Source organism: Macrobrachium nipponense, chromosome 4 (assembly GCF_015104395.2).
Source record: "Macrobrachium nipponense isolate FS-2020 chromosome 4, ASM1510439v2, whole genome shotgun sequence".
NCBI lineage: Eukaryota > Metazoa > Arthropoda > Malacostraca > Decapoda > Palaemonidae > Macrobrachium > Macrobrachium nipponense.
The window spans coordinates 43,780,838-43,800,837 of record NC_061100.1 but is presented as its reverse complement, the minus strand read 5'-3'; the positions used below and the strand labels follow the sequence as shown (position 1 = coordinate 43,800,837).

Sequence of the window (20,000 nt, the reverse complement as noted above, 5' to 3'; positions counted from 1 at the left end):
GGAAACGACATATCGATCGGGCGCTCGGTTCAAAAAAAAAGACCCTGGCTGACTGCTACGAACATTATTGTAGAGGCAGCTATCGAGCAGATCTCAATTCTGGTTGATCTGAATTTCACATATCACTAGGGGATTTCATTAGACTTCGATATTCCAGGGATGTGTAAGGAAATAGGGCAAGAAATTGAAAATAAACTTGGAGAGCGAGAAGCGTTTTTGTGTACAGTAACTACACATCCCAGATTTAAAACGAAAACAGTCTACAATACCAGCTTTTTTTTTTCTCAAGTTTTCCGCTTAAATGAACAAGATAAAAACTACAAATTGTTTGCAAATGTTTCCGAGAAATATTTCGTATGCGAATATAAATAGATATTCTTATAAAGTATACTTACACAAAATTACACAAGTATTTAAGCTAGACATAAATGGAGTAAAACTTCAATGCACCAAAGAGGAAAGGAGTCTACCACTTCATACAATTACAAGATATATTATGGGATACGTAAGACGAAATGACTAGAATGAAAAGCACACTGATTCGTATCTTTCCCATTCACAGCACAAAGCTCAATCTTGCCCCTAAAGTAAGTTTTAAATTTAATTTTTGCGAGAATCAGGTCTTTTAAACGGAAATATCTACAAAATCTGATTAACTCAAATTCCCTCTTTTTTTCAGTGAGGTTTTTCCACTCTTTCTGCCTTTAAAACTTCACACAACACGACGCACTTATTATGTTTTCTTTAATATTCAACTTCATTTTTAAATTCCAAAAGAATCGTTTCACACGTGGAATTCTAAATCTATAGTCCAGTGGTTTCCAAACAGGGGCCATGTAGCAGAATGCAGGGGGCCATAATATGAGGACATGTATATGAAACCATGGTTTTTATACAGACATGGGTTATGCTTGGAGGTGGGTGGTGGCGCCCTTGGACAAAAAATAATCCTGTATGAAAAGTGGGTAACGACCAAAAAAAGTTTCGGAACCACTGCTCTACACTACGGTTCCATAGCTTCTACATAGCTTTGGGGCTTTTATTTATAAGAATCACTATCATATATATATGTATATATATATAAATATATATATATAATATATATATATATATATATATATATATATATATATATATATATATTTTACTTGTAAAACCATTTCACGGCCAAGCACTTACATTCTTCCACAACAATACAAATCATTTTAACTACAACTTACGCAGTTTGTTTTACTTCATGAACTTACTCTATTTCAATCACTATTAGAACGAGTAAATTCAGTAATCAATATTACCCGCTTTCACGCTTTCTCACCAGTGAGTGCAAACTTGTATGGATACACCAACAGACGCTTTGTCCCTTCACAAACACCATAAATTCCACTTAAAATTTCATTAGATTGAATATAAAATTTAGACCAAGGGCCAAGCACTGGGACCTATGAGGTCATTCAGCGCTGAAGAGGAAATGGAGAGTTAAAGGTTTGAAAGGTGTAACAGGAGGAAAACACCGCAGTTGCACCATGAATCAACTGTTAGGAGAGGGTGGAAAGTAAGATGGAAGAAAAAAAAAGAATATCTTAGTTTTACCAGACCATTGAGCTGATGAACAGCTCTCCTAGGGCTGGCTCGAAGGATTAGATATTTGTACGTGGCTAGGAACCAATTGGTCACCTAGCAAAGGGACCTACGGCTTTATTTCTATCACCAGAAATAAATTCCTCTGATTCCCCGTTGGAAGACCCGGGAATCGAACTTCGGACCACCGGATTGGCAGCCGAGCGCGAAAACCACTCGTCCAGCGAGGAACTTAAGATGGAAGAAACAAATATAAAAGGAGGTAGAGTAAAAGGAACGACAGTGGTTGCGGCCAGGACTCGAAGGCACTCTGCAAAAAACCTTAAGTAATGCCTACAGTGTACCGCAGGATGTGCACTGAAGGCAATATCCAAATACGAGGTCCACATATAATTAAACATCTCTTCTTTCATCTGACAAAACACCATAAACAAGTGCCTTCCCATAAATGAGTGGACCAATATATTCATACACAAGTAAACTTAACATCAATGAGAATGCTGAATCTAGGGTCTACGACCTAATTTTACACCCAAACAGTTACCGGACGTCCCCACCTGTAAAGAACGCAAAAACTTCACTTTCATCATTATCGGTGTATATAAACATATGTTTACTGAAAAAGCTAACAGTTAATACTATAAATCAACAACGTACATCATCTCTTGCAAACCTAATAACAAACCCTGGGATTTTCATTCACCATTCTCTAATTTGTGAAACTGTATTACTTAGAAATATTCCCGAATAGAATTTTTACAACACGATACATTTCCCGTTTAGATGCAGATTCCCAACTGACTTTAAAAAAAAAAAAAAGAAAAAAAAACTGCCGCACCATGATCACCACGTAGCCTGCAAAGGAAGTAAAGAAATTTACGCTTAAAAAGAAAAAAAAAATATGTTTGTGTCTTCCCGCGCCAAAAGCGGCCAAGAAAGATCCGATAGAACCGCCTTTATGCATTCAACCTTTTCCCCTTCACCTTTCACGTTTGACCTAAATAGGTCCCAGCACTATGATGATTCACAAGACAATCGCAAGATAAGCCAAACTACTTTCATGGAGAGAGAGAGAGAGAGAGAGAGAGAGAGAGAGAGAGAGAGAGAGAGAGAGAGAGAGAGAGAGATTACAAACAAGTTAACAGACACGTAAGGAGGAGAGTAATTTCGTAAGATTCCTTATCAAAACAATTATGTCATAAAAGCAGATTAAAAGGTATGTAGCCACTGTTGCATGTGCTACGTCATTACCACTCACTAAACGTATACATAGTATTGTGACAAAACACACACACACACACACGCATATATATATATATATATATATATATATATATATATATATATATATATAGCTACAAATGCCATGAGAGGACGAAATTATCATCAACTAAAAAAAATTCTCCTTCGGTTAACATATGTGAAAATATATTATTCCGGGGTAGAGCGAATTGAATATTAAAGGACATCTGTAACTCGATGTATGTATATGAATCGCGGTGATGTGATAAAAATTCATATGTATACATATATATATATTATATATAATATATATATATATATATATAATATAGATATATATATATATATATATATATATATATATTATGTATATATATATTAAAGTTTTATTTGAGGTACAGGTGCAGAACAAAAAGATCATGTGTAGGTATACATGAGAACAGATCCCGTCCACAAGAACCAAGTGAAGACGACAATGAAGGCAAGAATAAAAATAGAAGAGAGAATGTGAACAGGAAACCTAACGATCGTAAACACTTTTATACAGGGAATCAAAACACACAGATAAGGTTAATGAAATAAGAAATATACCTCAGCAGAATAAAAGATGAACATGAAGAGATGGTGTCTGCATTGAATGCGGTCCTGGGTCGACGGAATGACTATTTTGAAGGTTTGTTGCATGGGGGGGGGGGGGGTGTTAAGTTATAAAATACTTGTGAAATTATAATGAATAATAATAATAATAATTAAATAATATAATAATAATAAAATAATTAATAATAGTAAGAAAAGTGATGGACTCCTAAGGAGGCAGGATGCAACCCGGAGCCCCACACTATAAATACCACCCAGTCGAATTGGAGGACTGTGATAGAGCAAAAAAAAAAAAAAAAAAAATAATAATAATAATAATAATAATAATGAACCAAACAAAAACTTCTTTGAGTTTTCTTCTTCTGATAATCTAATAATAATAATAATAATAATAATAATAATAATAATAATAATAATAATAATAATAATAATAATATAATAATAATAATTATAGCAAATAAACATTCTACCTCCTAGTTGTTGCATGAGAACAAATGAAAGAAAATGCTTCAATAACAACCAATCCACAGACGTGATAATATATATATATATATATATATATATATATATATATATATATATATATATATATATATATATATATATATAGTAGCTTTCTCCCCGTAAAAGCCTAGCCCAACGGAAAAGTGATTAAAGGTCCCCTAGTAGTTCTGAAATTTCCTATCACAGACTATGAGGAAGTGGAGAATTTGCCCATCCCACACGAACACCCTTCCCCTGGGGTGGAACAAGTGGTTCGGAGTCTTAACAAAACCCATCCCTTAACCCCTTCGCAAATTCGGAGAAAAGGGTCCCGAGGTCGTCGCAGGCGGCGAGGACGGAAATACTATTCATACATACTGCGGCTACGCCATGCAGGCAGTCCCTTCTTCTTCGTCAGGCATGACGTGACGTTGGGGTTTTTGGGTGGACTAGAGACGAACACCGAAAGAAACAATATGATAATAAACGATACTTCTTTCACGCCTTACTAAGGAATAAAAATGACATGAATTGCCTGAAGTACATGGGTATATAAAAGGACGAAGTCAACTTAACTAGTAGATGTGGGACGTAACGAGTCTTCCAATAGTAAAACGGCCAAAATACTGTCACCAGATTTGGAAAATTTTCGAGTAAAAGTGCATTACAAACATTAAACAATAGCTACTGCCTAAACAAAAGCGAACGAAATAAAGTATGAGCCGAATCGTTTCAAATTTGATATATATTATTATGGTACTTTAAATCTTTCAATTTTGAGAAGTTTTATCTGTGATAAAAGTTTCATCTACATTCAAATCAACAGGTGGAACACAGATGCGCAAAAAGACTGGAAAGCGTGAAGAATAAATACACACACACACACACATATATATAAAATGGATACACATAATTCACTGGAGGTTAATGGTGCTATTTTTTAGAACTTACTTAAAATTTAGACTGTATTCCTAGCTAAGAAATTTTTTTAAATATCTAACTGTAAAATATCCTGAGATGTAGGCAAAAGTGAGTGTGCATTACCAGTCACGAACTCGTAAATTAGCGAAGACGCAGTCCAACGTGGTATAATTATATATGTTAAAAAAAAAAAAAAATACTTCCTCGTCATATCAGACAAACTAAATGGATTTCTCTGATTCAAACGAAAGCGTCTCAGCATCCAAGACAAAAACAACTGAAATAACGTGAGAGGATAAATCTGAAGGTTGTATTCCCCCACGAGGTTCAACGACTATGCAATGGCGAAGCAAATAAAGTCTCTGGGCGTTTTTCGGCCAATATTTCAAGATGTCACTACCGCACGACCAGCCCCATGCAGGTTTAAGAGAAGAATGCGCCGACGGAGCCTGCAATTTCTTGTTGGTCACCAGTTTGAGCATTTGATTACCTAAATTCTCTGATTCACAGTATATATATAATATATATCTATATATATATATATATATATAATATATATATATAGTATATATATATGTAATTTGTACACATCCACCATCACATACATAGATACAATACATTTTATATATATATATATATATATATATATATATATATATACAATATACATATACACATATATACACACACACACACACACACACACACACACACATATATATATATATATATATATATATATATATATATATATATATATATATGATATATGGTAGGAAGAGTAACAGGAGCCATTTCAATTAAAACCTTCTAATAAACATTGATGCATACCACGATAGTTAAACACTAAATGAATCCATAATTAAGGGTACATGAGGCTATATATAATGCATACGTATATATAATACGATGGATGTTCCTACGTACTATGAGTCAGTACGTATGAGTAATACACGAGAAGTAACAAGACCACTCCTACAAACTATAACTGCCATTCACTCCATAGCAGATGACGCGGAATAGCAGCAGACCTCCTAACTGAACGTTGATCAAGATTCACTTCGGAGTGAAGACGTAACTTTCGTGTAACGATTCCCATAACACAATGATGATGGTAATACTGACATCAATGTTGCTCACACTGAAGGAATACACTGAAGGAATCGGGGGCAGTCATCTTTCCTCACCGACAATTATGTTTTGATTGTTCAAAATTAACACAACTACGTCTCGTCTTCCTGAAATTAATGCGAAGTATCATTAATGTACAGCCGCGTGTTACAAGCACAGCAATACCACCATAATGTAGATAAGGTAAATTTCCATTTCACGTGTCGAGCTTCAACTTGACAATAATATGTAGACAGTAGACTCGAAAATAGTACTTCTTATCTTTCTAGATAGTTGAATGGATAACGGCTGTCATCGACATAGGTTTGACTTTGATAAGGGTAGTAGAGGCGCTCATCATCATAAATAATTTCCCTCGGGTGAAGTTACTCCCAGGGTGAAGTTAACTCCTTATTAATTGGTTATTTGCGACTTAGTACCTACTTGTACAAAAAATGTCAAGTGAGAAATAAGCAAATTCTCATAAAAATATATATACATACATACATACATAAATATATAATGTGTATATATATATTATATATATACACACACATTAACTTTACACGTTTCTCCGGCAACTGATTTCAGCAGCTAAACTGGTACCACCTCCTCCCTTTCTACTGTCGCAACTGTTATAGTTGACGACATAAATCTCCCCATTCACAAGTCGACTTTGCCAGAAATCTGCTGACCGCGGCTTTCCTGCTCTGAATCATCTCTTCATACTCCACTCCCGGACTCACTTTCTATTCACACACGAAGCCACAACTCAATCCCTATACGTCAAAACCCTTTCATTTTACCATAACCCGTATCGATAACACCATGGGTTTCCTTTCGTTTCACAACTTTGCTTCTGCGTACACAACAAATAAGGTATGTGCAATCTTGCCTCCTTGGTTATGATAAGCTAGGGTTGTAATATGTATTACGACCTGGGAAATGAAAAAGCAAACAAAAACACTTCAGAAAGGTCCACTCGAATTCCAAAACGTTCGCAAAGACAGGTGCGGCCGGAAATCGGCGGTTGGAAGAAAAGGACCACAGGGGAAAAAGAATTATGACGGTCATACACATATGTATATTAATATACTTCAAAATATAGTGTGTGTGTGTATATATATATATATATATATATATATATATATATATATATATATATATAGCGAATATCACAGGAAAATGATAGTCCGAAATCCTAAGACATTGTCATTCGCTCCTTGACAATGTCTTAGTAAAGACAAAAGCACTTGGATTTCTGACTATCATTTTCCTGTGGTATTCGCTTAATTAATGAAGTCACGTGCATCTACTGTGATTTTTTAAGCAATATATATATATATATATATATATATATATATATATATATATATATATTATATATATATATATATATATATGTTAAGGGCGATGTATGGTACACTAGTCAAAGACATTCCCAATTTTCCACATTTCACAAATAATCATTCATTCCCTGCCGAGAGCAACCAGTTCGCTGAACAGCAGCACCAATATGGAGTAAATGTGCCTCAGTGCTGTCGAACTTCTCAGTTCCAGAGGTCCCTTATTCCTCACACCGTTGACGGCTGGAACAGCCTTTCCGAGGATGCGCAACTGAAACCTCACAAGTTCAAGGTAAGATGCAATACATGACTACCCTAATACAATTCCCCCTTGCACTTTAATAATTGACTTACATTTTTATCTATTTATTTCCCAGTATGTTAATTTTTCTGTTTTTCTACTAATCTCCTCTCTCTGTGCTTCCCATGATATTCTGTTATTCCTTGCGAATGAACACAAATTTCATACGAAGCTTGAATTTCAAGTCAATGGCCCCTGTGAGTTTGGTCCATATGAATTGGCTTCATCTTCTTAATAATAATAATAATAATAATAATAATAATAATAATAATAATAATAATAATAATAATAATAATAATAACATCCCAATTCATGAAAATCTCATAATCTTATTGACTAAAATGGTGAATCTACAATGATGTCAGGGTATGTATACAGTAATTATATATATAATATATACTAGCTGACCAACCCGGCACTGCCCGGGTAATCTCTGAATGAAAAACAATAAACTCTCTCTCTCTCTCATTCTTGTTAAGATAGTTGTTTCAGTTACGCTACCCAGCATTTTTGACAATGTGCATTTCACCACTTCTCGGCGCCCCCCCCCCCCCCTTCCTATCAGGGCTCAACTTGTACTTGAAAGGCATTGGGAATGCCTCTATTCATCCCAGTGACCTCGAAAACTATGCATTAGACTCTGATATCTGTAGTGCTCAGTTATTTTTAAATGTCACCACCTTCCCACCCCTTCTTCTCATGGCCCCCTTCCTATCAGGGCTGAACTTGGACTTAATGAGCACCGAGTGTCATTATTCATCTCTGTGACCTCAAAAACTATGGACTGACATTAATATCTGTATTTTTTGGTTATTTTTACACGTCACAACCTCATCAACCCATTTCACACCCCCTTCCCATTGGGGCTGAACTTGGACTTAAAGGGCTTCGGGAATGTCACTATTCATCTCGACAATGTCGAAAACAGATATCTGTCACTTTTTTTTTATTTTTCCATGTTACCCCCTTCCTATTGGGGTTAAACTTGGACTTTAACGTCATCAAAAACTATAAATTAGGCACGAATATCTGTTGTTTTCAGTAATTTTTACAGTGCCCAAATATAATATGGGTATACAGGAGGTCCTGCGTTCCTGCTCAGCTCTCAATACCAATGAGGCCTCTGATATGTGAGCTACTCAGAATTTCATGAGCTCTCTTATAACGAAATTTGGCGTAATTAGAGACCTTGGTGGTAAGATGTCAGTTGATATTTATGCATTGAACTCATTAATAATTATATCAATTTCATTGGCCTCTTAGCCTCTCGATTTCATCATCATATTTTGGATGAGCTTACTTCTGTAAGCACTGAATCTGAAATGGGAGCTCACTAGGAATCTCTCACCTTCCCAGTGGGATTCGAACTCAAGCTCGTTATTGTATGTAACATGCACCCAGCTCCCACCTGGACTCGTGGGAGCTTCATTATATATTTCCTGCCCGGATTCAGTGTTTGCAGTTGAAAGTGTGATGGCATGGGGAAGTTTGGATGCTTATTCTGGCTTGATATAGAGAATATATTTATTATGTGAATAGACCTAATAGGTTCTGGGTAATCACAATAGAAATGCTTTTGGTTACCTATTTTTAGCTAGTTTTGCAAATGGTATATATGATTCATTAAACTATTGTTTATAATATAAATACAAGGCAAGATTTTAATTTATGGATTTACTTTCCCAAAGAGAATAAGGTAAAGTATCTAGATATATACATTACACTTACATATATATATATATATATATATATATATATATATATATATATATATATATATGTGTGTGTGTGTGTGTGTGTGTGTGTGTGTGTGTGTGTGATGTATATATCTGTGCAATACGATAAACTCAAGTAGAAGTTTCATCTTCTGTCTTTGTGTTTCTACAGATTGTAATCTCAAAATTTGAGGGCACTTGAAGACGAAATTCTGTCTCAGAAGAAGCTATAATCCTTGAGATGGCTATTTGTCTGTCTGTCCGTCTGCACTTTTTCAGTTCGCCCTCAGATCTTAAAAACTACTGAAGATACATGACTGCAAATTGGTATGTTGATCATCCACCTTTCAATCATCAAACATACCAGACTGCAGCACTCTAGCCTCAGTAGTTTTTATTTCATTTCAGGTTAAAGTTAGTCACGATCGTGCGTCTGGCACTGTACAGGTGCCAAAAACACAGGCTACCACCCGGCCGCTGGTGAAAGATTTATGGCCCGTGGCTGAACATCTCATGGGCCTTGGCTGAGAGTTTCATACAGCATTATACACAGTACAGAAATCTTGACTGCGCTGAAGAAACTTTGGCGCATGTTTGCTTTAGTAGCTGCGACGTGCACAGTGGCCTTATTCTATGCCTTGTAGAATGCCTGGGAATTGCAGCCATGAGTATGCTGCCTTGTTGCATAACACAGTTTTTATTTCTATTTATTCGATTATTTTGAATAAGACTGTCTATCTTTGCTCTCTTTTCAAATCTACTATTACTTTCCTCGAGGGCAGATTTGTTATTAATAAACTTTTGTCCTCTTGTGTTTTTTTCTCTTCACACTTATAGATTTACTCTTTCCAAGTTACTACGTTTTAATGATAATAGTAATAATGGCAACCGTTGTCTTCATTTTCGACACAGAAAATTGTGCCCGATAGTAATAATATTAATAATAAATTTCTTAGAATAATACCCTCTTTAGGTCATAGTTTTTCTCAGCGAAATAATAATAATAATAATAATAATAATAATAATAATAATAATAATAATAATAATAATAATAATAATAATAATAATAATTTCAAACGTCTAGCTGTAGAAGGCATAACGTAATTGTCATGCCACCTTTATACTGCCAACTCAAGTACCTTCACTTCTAACCTCGGCCACAATTCAGGTTGGTTTGCCATTCAATGCACCTCGGATGATGTACAGCTAAACATTCGTACCACACAAGTTACACATGACAGCATCTCTACTCAAAATGAGAAGGCACAAAGAACGAACTCACCCACAGAACCCTTGAGAACAAGAGGTATACATGGAAAGCTTATTCACTGAGAACAATAACTCATTGACACGCAGGCTTGACAATCTCCATTTCTCACTAGGCTCTCAACCCGAGCCAGACCGAAGGCGGGCGTAATAATTGTCATGGGCGCCCATTTCCGCCCTCAATCGACGTCGCTGAGGTGCCTCCTCACAGATGGACCTCCGCCGGAAATGTCTCTCGGTCATATTTTCTTCAGAAGGAACGCCGACGCGACGACGCTGAATGCATAAAAAAAAACTTTCCTTAAAAGAACCGATGACCCATTCCCAGCACTTCCCAGCATTCGAGTCGCTACTCTCTCGTCAATGACATCATAATAATAATCAATAATATGAGAAGTAAATCGATAGTAGTATGACTGTTTTATTGTGTTATTTAAAATATATAAAACAGAAAGCTTTAAATGACCTGCACGGTCCTCTTTGTCAATCTGACTAGAATTACAAAAAGTGGTTACATAAAAACTTTGTTTTTGACTTGCTTACAAATAAGTTGTCGTTTGAAGAAGGGTAGTTGGCTCTTCATGTTATTGTTTGTTTACTTGTTTGAATGGTGTTTTTTCGTTGCATGGAACCAGTGGTTATCAGCAACGGAACCAACGGCTTTACGTGACTTCCGAACCACGTCGCGAGTGAACTTCTATCGCCAGAAATATACATCTCTGACCCCTCAGTGGAATGCCCGAGAATCGGACTCGCGGCCATCGAGGTGGCAGGCCAAGACCATACCAACCACGCCACTGAGGCGCTCGCTCTTCATGTTTTGCCGCTAGAGAATGAAGGGATAAATTGAAGAGCCAACTACCCTCTTCAAACAACAACCTATTTGTAAAAAAGTAAAAACAAACTTTTCGTGTAGCCTCATTTTGTAATTCTAGTCGGATTGAAAAGGAGGACCGTGCAGGTCATCGAAAGCTTTCTGCTGTGTATATTTTAAACAACACAATCAAACACTCATACTACTGTGAATTTACTTTCCCATTATATTGACTCATGTGATAATGAGTTTTCTTTGAATTAATAGTACATTACCACCATTTACTCATATCGTGAGCGATTCCACGTCTCTTAAGCGAAAAACAAGCGGGCACACGTGAATAAGTTGATTTCTATTGTGATAATTTTTACCAATCAGTTGGTTGATCGTCAACCAAGTGGGGAAGATACTCGACTGAAAACTTAACAGAATCCTTCTCAAGAGGATTCCCCGCTTTTTACTTACTCTTTCAAAAATATGCAAAGGAAAATTATCGATCAGATTGGAGGCTAATCACAATTAACTAAACAACCCAAAATGTTCTCAGTTAATTAAAGAAATCACTCAACCTACCAGCCTGCACTAACTATACACAAACCTTCCCCCATAACAAGAAAAATTGATTCGAATCGCAGATACTATCGTCATCATAATGTAACTCATCTCAATCCACCACGATTTATTCTTATTTTCCGATCACTTTCTCATACACTGTGTATCGAAAACTTTACATCTGTTTACTAATAAAATCAAGAAGATTGAGGCATTAAGTGTCCTGGCGGCACCTGTCTTTTAGCGTGAATACCAATCAGTGAAGGATACTAATTCGGCATAAAAACTCAAAACAATAAATCACATATATGCACATAAATTATACAAAATAAATCAGAATAAGGTGGCATGCGCAGTTCCCAATCCGTCACAAACGTAACGGATCTATATAACACAACCAAGTAAAAAACGCGCCGAAGTTTCTTCCCGCAATCGAGTTTTCTGTACAGCGCATAATAATACTGTAAGAAACTCTCAGCCGCGGCCCATGAAAATTTCAGCCACGGCCCGGTGGTGGCCCCTATTGTTGGCATCTAAAGCGGTGCCAGATGCACGATCACGGCTACCTTTAACCTTAATTAAATAAAAACTACTTAGGCCAGTGGGCTGCAATGTGGTATGTTTTATGAGTGGAGGGTGGATGATGAACATACCAGTTTGCAACCCTCTGGCCTCAGCAGCTTTTAAGCTGTGAGGGCGGACAGACAAATAGCCATCTCAATAGTTTTCCTTTAAAGAAAACATAAAAATAAAAGGCTATCCACCGAATTCGTCAAACCACAAACAACAGACTGAAGCAACCGACTGAAACAACGCTCATCAACATCCATAAAATGTCTGTCAGCAGTCAAAAGTTCTTCGTCATAGACCTAGTAAACAGAGGGAAAAAAAATAAAAAAATCAAAGCGCACAAAACAGTGTCCATTATTTACGATATCCCAATTAAACCTCTGACTCAACACAACAGATTCCTTTACCAAGGCAGCTTCCGGAAAAGCACCAACCACACCTATCGATTTGACGAAAATGACACCAGTTTGTAATTAAAAAAAATAATAAAACAAAATAAAATTTAAAAAACAGGTCAAGTTTTACGAGTGATATCTATTTCAATTTCACGACAGCGTCATGAATTGGCGACGGGAACAAAAGAACATAAAGGTTAATTGGCTCTCTCACACAAGCCTATCCTATAAAAATTAGGTTTATATATAATGAAAATATTCGGGGAACTATATTTACAAGATACTCAACCGGCTGTTGGCCTTTAGAGAGAGAGAGAGAGAGAGAGAGAGAGAGAGAGAGAGAGAGAGAGAGAGAGAGAGCCACAGATGGATGGTTGTCTGAAAAGGAAGTTGGGAAAGGAAGGCGAGGGGGGGAAGAAGAAGAAGAAGAAGAAGAAAGGAGGAAGGAAGCAATGATGCCTGTTAAGGGAGGAGTTCCGGCTATCCCAAGGAGCGACTTCCGGTGAGGAAGTGAACAGGCCCGCGGGACGCCACCTTCTGCCGCCGCCATTGCCTTCGTGGCGCGTTTCTTGCACTTTAGCCAGCGACACTCCTCTTCTCTCTCCTCCAGTATTTCACCCAATCAAAAGGAGTTTCTTATCATGCATCCAATTACCAAATCTCTCTCTCTCTCTCTCTCTCTCTCTCTCTCTCTCTCTCTCTCTCTCTCTCTCTCTCTTAGCACCGACCCAGGCATCACCTAAGGGCATATCTCCCACCTCCCATTATATATTTCACTAATGAAACTCCTTCTGTCATTCACTACTTGATAAGGGTGGAAGTATGTCCACCAAAATTAGTCCTCAGCTTTAATGGGCCTTTTATACTCGAGACGTATCCTGATTTAACAGAATTTACTTACATTATATATACTATATATATTACACACACACACACACACACTCTTTTATATATATATATATATATATATATATATATATATATATATATATATATATATATAATGTGTGTGATATATATATATATATATATATATATTATTACATATAAATATATATCAACATATATACAATATACGTGTATATATATATATATATATATATATATATATTATATACATATAAATATATATATATATATTATATATGTATATATATATTTTTATAAGTATGTGTGTAATATACATGTATATGTGTGTAATATGTATGTATGTACATGTGTGTGTGTTAACATAGCAGCTGCTTAACCTCCACTGTACTAGATGTATGAAGCAGTTAATGTTATGGATGTTATCTGGACACAGAGCTCATCCACAATTCATGTATTCATGAATGTAGTAATTACAGAGTTGCTGTTTCTCTAGAGCCACGACCCTTTAGGGGACGCTGTAGTATAATGCCGAGGCAAAAAAATATACAGACCTATATAAACCCCTATCACACTATATAGCTACCCAACTGCATCGAAGTATATGGTTCGCTTCCCACAGTACCGAGGCATCGTGGCCCCATCTGGTTCCCCCCCTCCCCCCAAAAAAAAAAATAATAATAAAACTACAAAGATGAATTCCCAATCTTTTAACAACAGATGCCTTTACCATTAATTTCTACAAACTCTGTTGTATTGCACTAAATAACCACCCAAATAAACAAACTTACAGGAACAGTCCTCTTGAGGAATAATAATAATAATAATAATAATAATAATAATAATAATAATAATAATAATAATAATAATAATATATTATTATTATTATTATTCCTCAAGAGGACTCTTCCTATAAGTTTGTTTATTTGGGTGGTTATTTAGTGCAATACAACAGTTTGTAGAAATTAATGGTAAAGGCATCTGTTGTTAAAAGATGGGGAATTTGCTTTCTAGTATTTTTTTTTCTTTTATTTTATTATTATGACGATGACGTTTGAAATCAAACACAATATTCATTAGTGTGCGTGGAAGTTGTTAAGAGTCAAAACCACTAGTGAATGGTAAAATACATTACACAGACACTGGGTTGCCATGAAATCAATGGACCTAAAACTGACTTTCAATCTTCATCTCCACAAATATAAGAATTAAAAATTGGTGCCGTGTCTCCGCATACTGCGACTCAATCTCGTTACAGTCCCTCTGTGCGTGAACAAATATCACCGTCACCATCAGCATCATTTTCCCTTTCCCCCCTTTACTTTGAAGTTTAACTTACCTGGAAATTTAGCTGGTCACTCAGCTTTTCAATGGAAGGCTGAAGCAGCTGGCCTCCTAAAAAAAGAATTTTTTAAAATAAATAAAATAAAAAATAAAAAAGGATACATAAATCAATAACAACCTCGAACCTTTCCAAAGTTGAAATACTGCAGTTAGAAAGTAAACTCACAACGTAAAATAGATAACTACACCATGGCACCCTTAGCGAGGAACTGTCAAATACATGAAATAAACAATAATTAAAAATAAGTAAAATAAATAATAATTAAAAATAAGTAAAAAATGCGCCGAAGAAACACTAGAGTTTTCTGTACAGCGTATAATGTTGTATGAAACTTTCAGCCATGGACCCTTGGTGACCTCTGTTGTTGATACCAATAGCGGTGCCATACGCACAAATATGGCTAACTTTAATCTTAAATAAATTAAAAGCTACTGAGGCTATAGGGCTGTTACTTGGCATGTTTAACGATAGCAGCGTTGATGATCAGCATACCTATTTGTAGTCCTCTATATTCAGTAGTTTTTAAGATTTCAGGGCGAACAGAAAAAGTGCGAAAGGACAGACACATAACCATCTAACAGTTTTTTTTTCACAGAAAACGAATAAACGCACCAAAAGTCTCCTCAAAAGCTGTCATTTCAATGACATGTTCACAACCACAATCAAGATCACATGACTGAAAATCTGGTTTTTCGGAAGAACATCGCCTTAAAACGTTTATTCATCTCGTGAAAAAGAAAAAAAAAAAAAAAGGCATTTACCCAGTCATATCTGCTGCACAATTTTCTTTCTTCTTTTAACAAGAGCCACTTCACCGAAGAGGAAAGAGTAGAGGGATCCTTACTGAAACAGTACAGCAATCAGAGCCACATCCATCCACAAATCAGTATCACTAATACATTCTGAAAACCGAGTGACCAAAACATACTTGTATTCATATTATCATCATCTGGAAACGTAATATTTATCAATCCAAACATACCGTCCTAGAAAATGCTACTCATAATTTCATAAACTTGTACGAGACATTTAGCAGAACGCGTTTAAAAAGCTACTTGGTACACCAGTGAATCAAGATGTAAAGAGACTCCTAAAACCTAAAACAAATCAAGACGAACATCGAGAGAGAGGCGTTCTTATGCTCTTCAGCCTTTTGAACACAAGGAGACAACTCAAACCACTAAAGTGTCAGTTTCATGCAAACCAAATTCTATAAAAATATCAACATTGATTAGAGTTCCTGTACAACACACTAAACTATTACTAAACAGCTTTCTATGGAAAAGAATGAAACACTTGGTTAGCAATTTCACCACCACTTATATCGAACGTCATGCACTGAAGTATGATGAAGTCAAGACTTTTACTGTATGACTAGACTATGCCTCTAAACTTTAACACGATATTCCGTGGACGTAAATCATAAAATACTGCATATATAACTAATTTAAATAAAGCTTCAATAGAGGCATCTATTCCACCATTCCTTCGTAAAACTAATATCCAAATCCTTTCAACCAATATCGATGTACCCAAACTCTTGGCAGATGAATATGGTATGCAGGCAATGTCTGATCACACTCAAATGTCCCAAATCTCGCTGTAAACTCACTCCATATTCAGTGCGCCATTCAATCGTCCCTATTTGCGAGCCAAAATCTCAAGTACACCAGTACAACAATCGGGGCGCCCATTCATCACATACCAACACATCAATCAACATAACACTCAGTCACCGTCTATCAGGCATATGGACTATTTATCACAAAAGAAGAAAAAAAACTGAATAGCCGAATTCCTTCCGGACTTCACTTTCAAATAGCGCATCTCCCTCCAGACGGATAAAATCTTCAGACTTTTTCTGTAAAGCAAGAATATACACTGTTCTGCTAAGTTATTGTGAATCCGTTACGGAAATAGAAAAAAAAATTGATGCTTCGCAAAACGTAGACGACAAGTGAGAGAGAGAGAGAGAGAGAGAGAGAATAAGCCAACGACAGCTTTGGGACCAACACGAGGAGATGGAATTGTGTGTGTGTGCATGTGTGTGTGCACCCAAGTCACGACTTTGACGTGTGGGTGAGGTAACCTGACACACACACGCGCACACACGCATAAGTTAAGGGGAGAGTAAAGAAAAGAACGTTGGTCTCCTCCCACACCGCCTACGCTCTGCACCGTCTCTTCCAAATATTCCTCCTCCCAGAAAAGGGGGGAAAAATAGCGAGGAAGAGAAGAAAAAAACCTCATTTATTATCTGTGACATCACAATGGAGATTCGAGTTCCATCGAGCGTCGCCCTCCCTAGACCGAAACCATCGATAAGGTCAAACAAACTCAGGACAGCCACCCGCCCCGTCCCCGTCCCCGTCCCCGTCCCTCCCGACAAAACACCACCGGATCCCCACTCCATAATCAAACAGCCGCATTCATGTAACAACGGAGAAAAATATGCAAACGCATGCGAGGCAATTTTGGAAGCGGGATATCCACATGCAAAATCACCTCCCACGCGCGCAGACACGGGAGCGCGCGTGGGAAGAGGAATAAATAAAACTTCAAATCCTGGAAACTAACTGGCTTAAAAGGATCCAAATCCTCAAAGCAAACTTCCACCCTCTCCCCACCGCTCTCTCTCTCTCTCTCTCTCTCTCTCTCTCTCTCTCTCTCTCTTTAACACCCACACAGCTCATATAGTCAGATTCGGGTTCGATTCCTGATAGAGGCAGAATGATTTAGGCACGTTCCGCGCCCTTGTCAACCTAACAGGAATTAGGTATCTTGTGCATAATGAAAAAGCAGATGGGGTTAGCAGTATTGTCCCATAAAATATATATATATATATATATATATATATATATTATATGTATATATAATATATATATATATATATATATATATATGTATATACATATATAGATATATATATATTAAATATATATATATATATATATATATATATTATATATATTATTATAATATTTATCCTTCACCCCACCTATCTACAGCTAAATTTCTTTACACCGTCCTGTGTAGGTATAAGGTTGCTAGCCATACGCCCCATTTCTTGACCCCAGCAGATGCTGCTAACCATTTACAACTGGGTGGACTTGTGGGCGGTAGATAAGGAGCAATCCACGCACCTGGCATGTATAAGCAGAGTGCTGCTTCATTCAGCTACAGCACCTACTCTGGTTGGGTGACCGTTTCAAAGGTGTGCAATGGAGTTATTGACTCTCTCTCTCTCTCTCTCTCTCTCTCTCATCTCTCTCTCTCTCTCTCTCTCTCTCTCTCTCTATATATATATATATATATATATATATATATATATATATATATATATATATATATATATTTAGCTGTAGATAGGTGGGGTGAAGGATAAGTACCTTATTCAAGTCTCCCCGTCTGCACATTCAGAAATTACTCACGTTAAGTTGCAAATTAGAACTAACCCTTCAAATGGAGTCGCTGAAATGGCCATCACATCCAGAGCATTGCATCTTGACTAACCCAACTGGATATCCCATAAATTATGTAACTATTTGTAAATACATGTCCCTCTAAATTAGCAATGGCCGATAGGCAAGGAAGGGAGACATTTCCACAGATTAGTTACCATAAGTGCAAGTGATGAGGCATAGGCATTCTTGACTAATATGATGTATAGCAGGTTAGTATTAAGAGTACCTAACCACAGTTAGAAGATTGTTATGGAACTGAAGACCAATGGTCTAATGTTTTAATACGTCTGTGTAAAAACTGGTACCAAATCCTCACTCATTTTGTAAATGTGCGATACCTGCCATTGTTCATGCCCATGCAGCATGGTCTTTAGTTCCAACGGTTTCAGTCTAGAATCATAGGTCAGGCCATGAAACCTCCAATTGTTTTGCGAAGTTACATAGTAATTCCTCAAGTGGTCCTATCTAGCTGAAGCTAGCCAGGTGAGGAGACCACACTATCAATGTGTGCAAGGTATTGATCTCTCTTCGAAATTGTTATTAGGTTTCAAGCCGATGGTTTACGACGCTTGCGTGTGTTTCTATCAATACGTATTAACCATGTTAACTCATTGGAAAAGTTGCCTCCAGGGTCTTAGATGTGGTGATTGATCGTCATGACGTTCCAGTCTCGGTCAAGATAATAGGCTAAATTTCATGAATTCTTACCAAGATACATGGGTTCAAATTTTTCCTCATAGACATACTCTACAGTATTTAGCTCGGCCTGGACCGAGCACTCTTCACCAATCCCATTTGAAATATGGCTGAGCAATCCTCAAAAGAGCCCTTCTCTACAAAAGTTACATTTCTGTCTCTCCAAAATCCACTCACTTGCTGCTATTTAGCATGCCAAAATTTTCGTGGCTTTTCTGTAAACTTCTACCCATCTTTTTGCGCATTCCTACAAACAGAATAACAGCGAGAGAGAGAGAGAGAGAGAGAGAGAGAGAGAGAGAGAGAGAGAGAGAGAGAGAGAGAGAGGTAATGATGCTTGCAGGTTGATAACACTCACACAATGGCGCTGATAAAGAGAGAACATGACCGAGGTATGACTGCTGCTCATACTACAACGCAAGACACACTGGTTTGGATAGAGTTCCAGTAACTCTCAAAAAAAATGATGTAGCCAGGTTCCTTCCCGTTCCCCTCTCTGCTTTTCATGAGAGCTTATTGCTTAGCGTGAAGTGGGGATCTTATCGAAAGCATTACTAGCAAAGCCAAGTACCCGTGACAACTTCGCTGCCTGTCTCTAGGATGACGCTTATCAGTTGTTGGACTGATCAGCGTAAATGCCGTAGACCTCACCTGAAAAAAGGCCATGTTGGTCAGATGGGAGAAGAATAATGTCTACCAGATTATTTAATACTGCTCTCCTTTTTATTTAAGTTTTAG

At 36.9% G+C, this 20,000-nt stretch overlaps 1 long non-coding RNA gene across 2 annotated transcripts in view; it reads right to left on the bottom strand.

Annotated features, from left to right (window-relative positions):
* LOC135210895 (uncharacterized) overlaps positions 1-20,000 on the bottom strand; it is a 434,957-nt gene that overhangs the window by 181,022 nt on the left and 233,935 nt on the right. Inside the window, exon 2 of one of the 2 annotated variants that reach the window (XR_010313589.1) lies at positions 15,097-15,152. The exons of the other annotated variant lie outside the window; for it this stretch is intronic. This is a non-coding gene — a long non-coding RNA (uncharacterized LOC135210895). The remainder of the gene's footprint in view (positions 1-15,096; positions 15,153-20,000) is intronic. 2 annotated transcript variants of the gene reach the window in all.